Genomic DNA, 9201 nt, shown 5'->3' with positions numbered 1-9201 from the left:
GAAAGTGAAAGAAAGTGAAATAATTTAACTTTTATGAGTTTGTTTAGCTTAAAAGTGGTAGAAAATATAAGAAAACTAATTTTCTTGTACAACCCATATTAGCATTCTAACTAATCTTTTATTTCTTGCAAAAAAAAAAAAAAAAACACAAGAAAACACAAGAAAAATTGAATGTGTGAGTTATCTATGATTAAATTTTTAAATTTTTCTTACAAAATTTTAATCTTAATCAAATACTTGTAAGAAAATATATTTTCTTTTCTATTTCTTTTCTTTCACTTCATTTCTTTTACTTTCACTTTCTACCAAATTTTCTTTCGAATCAAACGGAGCCTGTAAAACTAACTACAATATTTTGGTTAGTTGTCATGCATTTGTAATGGAATTTTATGCTTTGACCTTTAATTTGGTTTTCTTAAATGCCTATTATTGCTTGAAGACAAAATAATTAAGATACTGATATTTACATGACATTTCTATTAATCTAATTGAACCATGTGGCAATATTTGCTAAAGTCTAGCACGATGTCTCATTTCCAAAAGCGAAATGATTTATCAAGAATACTATCTCTTTCTAACTCTTTCTCTTGAGGCATAATACATATGCTTTTATTGATAAATATTTTTTTTATCGGGTGTTGATAAATAAGTTAAGGCGACTCAAATTCAAGTCTCTTTATTTACGAAATACGGTGTAAGTAGACATATAAATTTACGTAATATAGTATGTTTTGAATCTGTAAAGATTTTTAACTAAACATTTGGACTAACAAACAAATTAAAACTAATAAGAAACACCATATAAAAGATAAATAATTCAGCTTTTATTAGAAAATTTTGGTACAGCTTCTACATAATGCATGTCTATTTTAAATTACTTTCATGTGCACTTGTTCATTACCAATTTTATTTTTATTTTTTAAATTGTTGTGTACTATGCTCCTTTGAATCTGATGAAAAATAAATAAATTGCAAACAATATTTATTGCTAAATAATGTCTTGGAATTTAATTAAAAATAAGATAATGTATTAGTATAATAATTTTCTATCTTTACAAGAGTAGAAGTTGACATTATCAAATAATTTGATGTTTCTAATTCTACCGTAACCTAATAGCATGAGAGACGTTATATAAAAAAATAAAAAACTAAAAATAGAAAATGATGGCATGTATGTAACACATATTTTATGTTATTTCAAGCATTTTAAATTATTATTTTTTTTTTTAATGGAGGTGTTAATTATTGGAGGCAAGAAAAGAAGATCCAAACGATTGAAGGCAATCCAGCTATATAAAATTTGCATATGAGGGTAGTTTGGTAATTATACGCAAGCATGGATGTCCTCCGGATTGGCTTTGATCCAAGTATGCCAACGCTACCCGTACACCTACAAAAATTTCATGGGAAAGTTTCTTATCTGATGACATGGCAAAACGTTATTGGGTGTTTGAGATTTTTAGGGCTGACGTGGATTGTCCTTTATTGGTTGCCGGATTTTCACGTGTATCAGGCAGAGGAGAGGCTGTTTTTAATTTTTTTAATTATTTTTTATGATTTTGGATCTCTGATAAGTGCAATGATTTGAGATTTTTTTTGGTGTTTTGTGGGGTTTTATTTGTGGTAGATGATAATCATACGTTTGGCTCTTTAGGTTCAATGGCTTCTGATTATAGTAACCAAATTGTCTTTCACTTTTTTGCATAACAGTCCCTATGCTGCAACTCTTTTCGCCCTAAACCCATATTTAGGCTTGGTATTTGCGTTTACAGCAATGCTATATATATGAAAGTAAAAAAATGAACATTAGAAATAACCCTGTCCATTGGTTATGGAATTGAACATGTGTGAACATTATTTTGGGGTACTTTTATAGGTCTCACATTTGACTATCATGGGACACAAAAATATTCAGCTTTAACCCATATATATGCGGATTTGCAAGTGATTTTTTTTTTTTTTTTTTTATGAATTAGTTTGTAAGTGATTGTGTGTTATCGAAATTGACACCCCCTGAGGTTTATATTTATTACAGTTCTCCTTCACCTTTTGGAAATTACATCTCCCCCTGAGATTTAAAGTTTCATTACAGATTCTCCCCCCTTCAGCAATTTAATTTTTTTAAATGCCAATTTTTCCCTCATTGGGTAAATTACATTGACACCCCTCACATTATATAAATTACAATCCCCTTCCTAAGGTTTAAAGTAACATTACCAATTGCCCTTTCGGTTAGTATTAGTTAGAAAAAAATTTCATTGAAAAAAAAATTAATTGAAAAAAAAATTATTTGAAAAAAAAAATTAATTGAAATTTTTTTTTGTTAGTAAAGTTTTTAAATTTCTATTTAAAAACCAACGTAACCTCATTTTTTGAATTTATGTTTTTTTCTCAAATTTACAAACTGAGACAACTATTTATAAACTAAAAAAATTATCAAACAAGTTTTTATGACTTTTTTTAAAATTTTTGTAAATACAAATTGAAAATTGAAAACGAAATGGTTACCAAACAGGCTTGATGGTAAAAATGTCATAAAATTAACAAATAATTAAATAAGTTATCAACGTAAGAAATGACTTCTCAAAAATTCTTAGGCTATGTATAATTTGATTTTTAGAAATTTTTTAAAAAAATTAAAAATTAATTTGGTTAAGAAATAAAAAATAAAAAAGTAAAAAATATTATGTGTTTGGTGGTACATAGCCTAAGAATTTAGTATTCTTAGGCTATGTACGGTTTGATAATGTGTTTGGTGGTACATAGCCTAAGAATTTATTCTTAGGCTATGCACGGTTTGATAATTATTTTTTATTTTTTATTTTTTATTTCTTAACCAAATTAATTTTTAATTTTAAAAAAATTCTAAAAATCAAACCATACATAGCCTAAAAATCTTTTGATAAGTCATTTTTTACGTTGGTAACTTATTTAATTATTTGTTAATTTTATGAAATTTTTACCATCAAGCATGTTTAGTAACAATTTCGTTTTCAGTTTTCAATTTATATTTACAAAAATTTTAAAAACTGTCATAAAAACTTGTTTGATAATTTTTTTGGTTTATAAAAGGTTGTTTAGTTTGTAAATTTGAGGAAAAAATGTAAATTCAAAAAATGAGCTTACGTTGGTTTTTAAATAGAAATTTAAAAACTTAATAACAAAAAAAATTTTCAATTAATTTTTTTTTCAAATAATTTTTTTCCAATTAATTTTTTTTCAATGAATTTTTTTTTCAACTACTACTAACCGAGGGGGTAATTGGTAATGCTACTTTAAACCTTAGGGAGGGGATTGTAATTTCTAAAATCTGAAGGGTGTCAATGTAATTACCCAATGAGGGTAAAATTGGTATTTAAAAAAATTAAATTGCTGAAGGGGGGAATCTGTAATAAAACTTTAAATCTCAAGGGGGGATGTAATTTCCAAAAGGTGAGGGGGGAATTGTAATAAACATAAACCTCAAGGGGTGTCAGTGTAATTTACTAATAAAAATTTTAGTATTAGTTATAATCTATATAATTGCAAGACATGTGGCACTCTCTTACTCATTTGGAGGTTATGAGAAGTTATGAATCATTAAACCCATGTAAAAGGATGATGGGGGACAAAGTGGAGAACATGAAGTATGAATTGAAGGTTAAAGAAAGTTATGAAGACATAGAGATGAAGTGAAAGATCATGAAGTGTGAAGTGTGGGAGATGGAATGATATGGTAGTTGTTAAGTAATTTTTTCTATAAATGTTTGCCTATAAATAGTTATTTATGGCTACATTGAAATGGACATCGAACTCAAATAAAAAACAATTGATTCATATTTTTTCTTATTACTTATATTTCCTGCACTTTTGTCATGACCCGAACCCGCCCCCATGGGTTAAGGACATAACCAGCCAGTAATCATGAGATTACCTACGGCCTTAAACCAAATAAAAGATATTCCAACAGAGTTAAGGGGCCAAAACGGAAGCAAACTTAAAACTTTGTTCATAGAGCTGTGTTTACATGGCACACCATAACATTTCACATATATTCGTTAATAACCCACATCAAAGAAAGTTAACATTTAAACTTTACACAACAGGGATCATTCAAGTCATAGCCAGCCAAACCAAAAGCTTACGTACAAAGGCGGTCCAAAGTTTTCGCCAATATTAGCAAAAGTACAACAACGAACAAAAGAGCGAAAACAAATCTCGTACGTGAGACGTTTGGGCTGACTCTACAAAACTTGACTCTTCTCACATAACTTCACCGAGGCTGGGTTTGTACATCACTCGGCTCACCTACAGACACATGAATGAGAGTGAGCGAAAGCTCAATGAATAATATCAAGCAGAGAAGATACATGAACGAACTTTGAAACAGTTACATCAGACGGCCTTGGACCCAATTCATGTTTCTATCTAATGTATCAAATGTCAAAAGTTCTAGATGTATCAAACGGCCTCGAGCCCAATTCACTCATATCCGACGGCCTTTGGCCCATTCATTCATGTCCAACAGCCTTTGGCCCAATCGTTTATATTCGACGGCCTTTGGCCCAATCATTCATGTCAAACGGCCTTTGGCCCATTTCATTCATATCCAATAGCCTTTGGCCCAATCATTCGCATCCAACGGCCCTTGGCCCAATTATATAGCAAAACAAATATTTGCCCACAGTTCAAATTAACGAGCTTATAAGGCTTATAAAGGAATAAGTAATAGGACAAATATCATACTTCAAAATATCTTTACTAAGATATTACTCACAGTGATCTGCCGGTGGATTTGCTTTCGTGCTTGACCCTACACATTTCATGAACATAATGGGTCACAAACGATGCAATCCGTTCTTAATTCATACATCCCTCTCGGGCTTCTTTCTTATTCTTTTAACTCATTTACAATACTTAATGTATGTCTAAGAGTGCTTAGAAATGAAAAAGAACGGAAAATGGAACACATAATATCTTTACAAAATTTTTGAAGCAAGGCTCAAAGCCGCTCGAGCGGACCCATTGGGTCTGCAAAAATACTAGTTGCCTCATATTTACGCTCAAGCGCGACTTCGGACGCTCGAGCTGAAGGTCAAAATGTACCTTGAATGCTCGAGCGTGGTTCTCCCCGCTCAAGCGGACGACATTGTCTGCAAAACTGTTGGGAGCTAGCATTTCACGCTTGAGCGCGCCATTACCCCACTCGAGCGGACATGTCGAATTTTGGGTTTTCCAGAATTGTTCTTGAAGCTCAAATTCAACATCCAAAGGTTCAAAACTCGTGTTTTGGACACAAAACATAGGAATACATTACATAACATGAGAACATAATCAATATGAGGCCAATTGTTCAAAATCATGGTCTAATTCTCAAATAAATCAACATTCTTCTTGTATGGCCCAAACTTGTATATTCAAACTTCATACAAATTCTATAACTTCATCAATCATGCATGCATGTCTTAAATGACTTCCAATTCAACTCATTTAACATGTCTTATACACAAACATGAAGACTCATAACAAATTGTTACTTGCATGCATACATTGATCTCAATTTCATCATGATCAACATGCTTTACATTCAAATATGCAACCACATCGCAATTCTATGCATGCATGTGCATATAAACTTCAATCTCACCATGATCAATTCAATTCATTTCCTTGATTACTATTTCATCTTGAATTCACAAAATCACAAGCTTAAACTCATGAATTTACTCACCCAAGGGCTCCAATCTTCACAAATGTAATTAGTTCCTTGAGTTTAGCCCCCAATTCTCAAGCTTTGAGCCAAAATGCACAATTCTCCCTCTTCCTCACTCTAGAGTCGGCCCCTCACTCTCACTAGAGTGTAAATTTTAGATTTTGAGTTCAAGCAAAATGAAAATAAGTGTAATGGGGCCTTTATATATGCTTGCCTTAATCAAATTGATTAAGGTTAAGTAATGGTGCTTAATTAATCATTCTGAATCTAATTATTTCGAGCCAAATCATTTTTCAATTAAATTTCACCATAGACTCTAAAAATTACGTCAATCACAATGGCGTAGTCAATTTCAGTTTCTGTGGTCGATAAGGCATTCAATTTAAATTCTAAAGTAGATAGTCAAACAGATTTTCCTACGGTGAACAGATAGAAATTTAAAACCACATATATTCATATAAACGGCATTCAAAATCATATCAAACACATAATCACAATTATAATTAAGGTTAATTAGCATAATACAGACCAGGGTTATCACAACTTTATTTTCAACACTTCATTTTCGAAGCAGAGGAGTAGAGGTAATTTTATGCACTTCATTTTCAAAGCATAAGAGTAGAAGTAATTAATTGTTATTTTGATTGTTCACTCAATCAACCCAATTGTTCACTTAATCATTTTTCTTCGTCTCCCTCCTTCTTCTTTTAATTTTTCTTTTCTCTACACTTGGTAATTTTGAAATCCTCTTCATTGAGGCAAAAGAACCGTCAACACAATTTCTTAATAATTGGTTTCAATTTAATTTGTAAGGATTTTTTAATCCTTACTAGCACGTTCACATTTATGATATTTTCATTCGTTGGAAAAATAAGCCAACAAATGTGTTTCCTAAATACATGTAAGTGTAATGATATTTTCTAATTTAAAATAATTATAAATTTAGGTATGTAATGAAAATTCTTTGTTACATAACTGGAATAGAGAGAAGCAAAGTCCTTGGGATCAATTTTTGTTTATTTTTTTGTTCTAAAAACAAAAAACTAAATTCTTACAAAAAACATGTTTGACACATTTTTGAAATATATATATATATATATATATTTTAAAATACTCATTTTTTAATTTTTTGCATAGAAATAATAATATGATGAAAAATAATTGGTGTTTCTCAAAATTTTCTTTTTTGTTTAAAAAAATACAAAAAAACAAAATCTTTTTTTTTTTAAATAATACCCAATGGAAATATTCTCCCAGTATAAAGCATGTGAATACCCAACTTTATATTAAAAATACTAGTAAATAAGTATTTTAGATATAAACTATTACTATCACATATATATGTATATATATTCTTTGATCAGAAAGAAAGTTTTCATTGTTGTACGAGCACGAAATAATTCTTCTCGTATGATCCTGTTGATCAAGTTTGCAATCCTCCAAACAATGTTGTTTTACCATCTGAAAACACAAACGTGAGCTAACCGGCGGGTGTGTGCTGAAAACCCCTCCGATGCCTAAGCCAGCAACTAGACAATAGACAATAAGCTTTGTGTATTCTAGAGTAAGAATTGGGATACCTGTCCATAGGTCTGGTTATGAGCTTTTATAGACTTTACTTTGGCACAATCCTAGTAGGATTCCAACTCTCCCTATGAGAGTTCTCCTAGGAATCACACACCCTATTCACTACCAACCAAGTGAGATAGTTTTGCACAATCCTAGTAGGACTCTACTCTCCTTAGCAAAGTCCTCCTAGGAGTCATATTCCTACTCACTACCAACCAAGTGAGATGGTTTGCACAATCCCAGTAGGACTCTAACTCTCCTTAGCAGAGTCCTACTAGGAGTCTCATCATTGCAAGCCAAGTGAGATGGTTGAACCTTTTTACCTCGGTTATACATTCCTGACCGAACTGCCTTATCTCAGTTCTCTGCCATTCGGACCATGTGATCAAAAGCCGATCTATCGAATGCCACCCTGCTGAGCTATACACAGCTCGGCCCTCGCCATTGATGTTACCTCGATTTGCTACAGAACTTTCTTTACTTCGACTGTCATCTTTACCTCGGCTCTGTGCTCAACTAAGTAATGGAATAGAAGCATTGACTGAGCTATACCTAGCTCGGCCATCTGTCTTACCAAACACCTCGACCAACCCTTGGGCCTAGTATTTAGGTAGCTTGGTCAACGCCTTTGCCCAGTTTGGTACTCATATAAAAAGGAACCGAGCTACTCGTCGTCCATACTCCGGCCCTTATCTCGGCCCATTACGCAGCCCAGCTCCCAAAGAAGACTCTTCCTAACTCGGCCCAATTTGTTTACAAATTACCCTCTCAATTGTAAAACTGATAAAAAAAATTGGATCAATCCAGTATAACAATATCATAAGATCTCAAAAAGAAATAAACAACCTCTACAGTAAGGATGTAATTGGTTCGGTAAGATCGGTATTTACGCAAAATTTTTCACCGAACCAATAATATCAGTTTTACTATTTTGAACACCGATACAGATCGCTTCTCTCATCAAACCGTACCTAACCAAATGGTTTAATTTGGTTCCATTTTATCGGTCTTGAACCTTTCAAACTTGAGCCACTTTTTAGTATAATCACTAATGTATGTAAAAATATTGAATTAATTATTTGTCCACCACTTTAAACATATTCAATTCATCCATTTAAAAAATACTTTTCAATTTCTAGATTAACAAATAATACAAAGAAAAATATAAAAAATACTAAGGCTTTAAGAATAATGAGTTAGAGTTAAGATAATTTCTAATAAGAGTTTATAAATTTAGGTTATAGAGATGATAAAGTTAATTAATTAAAGTTAATAATTTATTATACTTATTAATATCATTATATTATTAGATTATATATATTATAAATAAAATACATGTTGAAGCGGTCAGTTTTGGTTTAGTTTGGTGTACAACATACTTGAACCGATACTGACCCAAAAATAGGAAAAAATAAATTAAAAAATCGCACAAACCGATTCTTGTTATAAAGCAAACCAAATATAGCTGGTTCGATCCAATTCAATCAATTTGGTTGATTTTTTCAATTTTTCACATCCATACTCTATAGAATGAGGATCTAAACCTCCATAAAGAATGAGAAAATGCCCTTACAAGGAAGGGAAAAAAACCTCCATAAAAGAAAATCTATTACATCAACAAACTAAAAATTAAGAAAATACCAGATTTAAGTTGTCACCAAACTCATCCAAAACTACACACCTCCTCCGCAACCTTCAACATTGAATTTGACGACCACTTCCGTTGGTCAAAATTGAACATTGAAATTAAGGTGGTTGCCTAACATGAAATAATTGCATTATCTAGCACCAGCTTTCGGACTGTGAGAAGATCTAAAGCCAGATCTTAAAGTTTTGGCCTCGAGCGTAGAAAAGGTAAGATATTGATGGTCGAACTAGTGAGATAAACATCATATTTGAGTTAAATACTAGATCTGAAGAAGGATCAGATGGAAGGGAAA

This window comes from Camellia sinensis, chromosome 3 (assembly GCF_055761805.1).
Source record: "Camellia sinensis isolate YWXY chromosome 3, ASM5576180v1, whole genome shotgun sequence".
NCBI classification, from domain to species: Eukaryota; Viridiplantae; Streptophyta; class Magnoliopsida; order Ericales; family Theaceae; genus Camellia; species Camellia sinensis.
This window is presented reverse-complemented; position numbering follows the sequence as displayed.